At 39.9% G+C, this 4,280-nt stretch overlaps 1 pseudogene; it reads right to left on the bottom strand.

Annotated features, from left to right (window-relative positions):
- Positions 1-483: 483 nt before the first annotated feature.
- LOC120787567 lies at positions 484-4,182 on the bottom strand (annotated as a pseudogene).
- Positions 4,183-4,280: the final 98 nt, after the last annotated feature.

The following is a 4,280-nucleotide window of genomic DNA, read 5'->3' as shown; positions in this document are numbered from 1 at the left end:
TATAAATGTTTATCCAACCAGCAGTCAAAAGTTCAGGTGAAACACTTTTGTATGGTCCTGCCAAATGGAAAGCAACAAGGTAGACTGACGGTATCCAGGTGCTCTGTGCATTATAAGAAATAGACATTTACAGCGATTTACCGTGGTGAAATGACTATATAAGCGAAAAGAAGCAAGTACAACACAGACCTACATCTGAAAATGGTGCAGATCAACCCCCATTTCATGTGTTAAAAGCCCATTTTTTTGCAGTGGTTTTAGGAAATAATGCCTTGTATATTCTATATTCAGTAAAATCTGCTCCATACAGCCTATTATATTGTAAAGCAAGAAAGGCATGTTTTTGTGTTTATTGTGAAAGTGTCACTGTGTTTTGTAGGTGAGCTCTGTTATGGTGACGACAGAGCTATAATATAATATAATAAAAAACTCAAAATGACTTTCTGAGTACAGTCCAGTTTTTGTCCTCATGTCATGGACAGTCTATACTTCAGTATTAAGAGCTGACTTGTCATTGATCTGACTGGTGTCCACTGACTTTGTGTCAGTTTGAGGCGTGTCTCCTCTTCCTGGAAGGCTGTTTCCAATACATTCAGGATGGATAATCGGACTTCATCCTTGAAATCTTGGCCCATGAACACATACAGCAGCGGTTCAGGCAACTGTTGAGAAAGGCCAGGCTGGAGGTAATAGGGACACCGATAGTGATGACATGGTCTAATGTCTTACTTGAATGATTTGCCGTGTGATTAACCAGCTCAATCAGACAAATGATGTGATAAGGAGCCCAGCACAGGAAAAAGGTGGTGATAACGGCAGCAATGATCTTAAAGGGGCGACTTGACTGGCTGGCCAGGGTGCGGTTCCTTCTGAGACGATGGATTATCACAGCATAGGAGGACACAATGACAGTGAAGGGGACAACAAATCCCAGGAGGAAGCGGGTGATGGTCATGGCCTGATGACGAAACTGTCGCAGCTGATTCACAGAAGGTGTTTCAAAATCATCTGAAAGAGCAAAATTGTTGAAGCAGTTGATGATGTCTTTATGGAAATGATGGCCCATTGTCCTTGAAGATGAAGTATGGAGCGCTGAGAATCAGAGCCAGTACCCAAACACCCAGACTCACACAGGATGCCTTATGTACACTTGGTGGTTCCGGGCCCAGACGGGCCACATCACAGACACACATCTGTCCACACTGATCACCACCAGGATGTAGACACTGGCAAACATGTTCAGAAAGCTTATAGTGCTGTTCAGTTTGCATATGAAGTTGCCGAAAGGCCAGTGGAAATCCATGGCAGTGTATGTCAAACCCAGGGCAGGAATGCTGTGAAGAGGAAGTCGGCCACAGCAAGGTTGAGGAACCAAACTGTGTTAACTGTTTTCTTCATCTTGAACCCGGTCACCCAGATAACCACTCCATTCCCGAACACACCGAGAACGAAGGCCAGGCAGTAAACAATGAGAGACATGATGTGGAGAGACTGTCTCAGCTCAGCATACTCATCAGTGAAATGTATTCCTGATACATTTCTTGTATCGTTGTGATAGAAAGGGTAGTGGTCATTTCCATCGTTGTCTTGAGACCTGAAATGGCAATAACATTAATCGATATAAAACTTTTTCCATTTTCTAGTTAACCCATATAGATGTCAGCCAGCCCTCCTCTCTGAGAGACGTAATAATCAAAGGGTCTTATTTATCTACAAAGCCCTTGTTGGTTAATAGCCATCTTATATCTCATATTTGCTGCTCCGGCACTTCAACCCATATTTAACCCACTCCAGTGAATGGTTGATGCTCCAGGAGCCACGAACTAGAACTGAAATACACCGAAAATCAAAGTACTTATGCTCCTCTGTAACTTTTAGACCATTCTTAACGAACGTTCTCTGCCTGCTCTGTCTGCTTTCACTGACCCTGAACCCTGTTTACTGTCAGTTTTCTTTCTGATTTATTTTCCTGTTATTATAATATTGTATCATGCTGCTAACCGGGTGTTGCTGAGTAATGAAACTATTTCCCAACAGTTAGACACACGCATTAAATGGCAAAAAAATTTGATGATGAAAGGTTTTAGAAAAATCATTATACTGACAGTACCTTTACTGCAAATTCTTTTTAAAGATCGTTATCGACCCAGAGAAACAGCCAGTTCTCTGAAATAAAGAAGTATAGCTTATTTAACGACTTTAAATCAATTGCATTACAATTAAAATCCAATGTAAGATGTTGGTCTAGGTCTCTGCAGCCAAAATCTGATGATTTTGTCCACATATTTCCTTTTACCAACCTTGCTGGATTAATCTTGCATAAACTAGCAAAGGTAACGTACCTTTCTCAAAGCTCTCCAGTTGGTCGAGGACGAATCTGCAGCAGAAGTTTCCCTGATCAAACGCTGACAGGTTAATATAAACTGCTCTGTGGGTAGTAATATTTCACTGCCCAAGCTGAGGCGGAGCCACAAGCAGCAGCATCCTGTTTTGCACTCTTAATCAGATTTCCCTAGAAAATTTGAAATATATCTGGTTTTGAAGTTAGGTGTTACTGAAAACTTATGAAAAAGTTTGAGGAACCATAAAACGTTCAGACAAACAGTAGATGATACTACAAGAGTAAAACATACACTACACACTATAATGTCCCTGTATTGCTACTGTTTAGCTTTGTATTTTGTTTTGTGACCCTTTGGAAGAAGAGCAGAGACATAAGATTTTAACCAAGTGAGTCCTCATCTATTGGCACAGCCCTATTTAATTACAGAGCTTACTTTTAAAGGCGGACCTTTTTGATTTCACTGGAGGTATTAACTAACTACACTCACTTCTACAGTTTGTCCTTGACTGAAACCTTCCCACAATTCACTCACAGTTCTGGTTGACTGCTCTCTTTACTTTCAGCAGCAGAGCACTGTTCCACAAATTTCTTTGCTTTAACATTATATGAAAGAGCAACAAAAAATTCATAATATTGGAGGACTGCAAAATACTTTCCAAATGCCAATAAAATTAGATAATGAAAGGATCAGGACAGATCCAAACAAGCTAAAGGTCCAAACTATTTCACTAATAAAATGAACAAATTCATCATCAATGTTACCCACTTGAGCTCATCAGAATGATTGGACACAACATAAAAGCTACTGATTGATTTCTGTCATTTACCGGTTGTTAGTTATGATATGTTATTATCATACAACAGATGAGTTGGGTATGTGCCTGATACCAGAGAGGGAGATTACAGGCACAGTGTGTTATGAAGTTATACGGTGATTATGAGACGAACATAATGAGTGGAAAAACAATAAAGTCTGAATTATATTTTAACAATTGAAATAATGGTGACAGCAAAAATGACATCAAGTCATCACCATCATCATCCTACTAATTTTACATCAGAATTAAGAATGTGAAGGGAAGTTTGTGTTATATTACAATATGCCATATAAACCAACATCATACAGAACACAGAATAAGTGTGCCATTCCAGTTTTCTGTGAAGCTCTGTTATCTGACGGTTGAGGTATAATGTAGACCTTAAGCCAGGTAAGAAGTGGAGCTGCTACATTACAAACATTAAACTGTAAGATCACAGTAACCATCATGTATAAATGTTTATCCAACCAGCAGTCAAAGTTCAGGTGAAACACTTTGTATGGTCCTGCCAAATGGAAAGCAACAAGGTAGACTGACGGTATCCAGGTGCTCTGTGCATTATAAGAAATAGACATTTTACAGCGATTTACGTGGTGAAATGACTATATAAGCGAAAAGAGCAAAATTACAACACAGACCTACATCTGAAAATGGTGCAGATCAACCCCCCATTTCATGTGTTAAAAGCCCATTTTTTGCAGTGGTTTAGAAATAATGCCTTGTATATTCTATATTCAGTAAAATCTGCTCCATACAGCCTATTATATTGTACAGCAAGAAAGGCATGTTTTTGTGTTTATTGTGAAAGTGTCACTGTGTTTTGTAGGTGAGCTCTGTTATGGTGACGACAGAGCTATAATATAATCTAATAATAAACTCAAAATGATTTTCTGTGTACAGTCCCAGTTTTTGGTTCTTCATGTCATGGACAGTCTATACTTCAGTATTAAGAGCTGACTTGTCATTGATCTGACTGGTGTCCACTGAGTTTGTGTCAGTTTGAGAGCGTGTCTCCTCTTCCTGGAAGGAGAATCAGAGCCAGTACCCAAACACCCAGACTCACACAGGATGCCTTGCGTACACTTCAGTGGTTCCGGGCCCAGACGGGCCACACCACA

Source organism: Xiphias gladius, unplaced genomic scaffold, assembly GCF_016859285.1.
Source record: "Xiphias gladius isolate SHS-SW01 ecotype Sanya breed wild unplaced genomic scaffold, ASM1685928v1 HiC_scaffold_230, whole genome shotgun sequence".
Taxonomy (NCBI): Eukaryota; Metazoa; Chordata; class Actinopteri; order Istiophoriformes; family Xiphiidae; genus Xiphias; species Xiphias gladius.
This window is presented reverse-complemented; position numbering and strand designations above follow the sequence as displayed.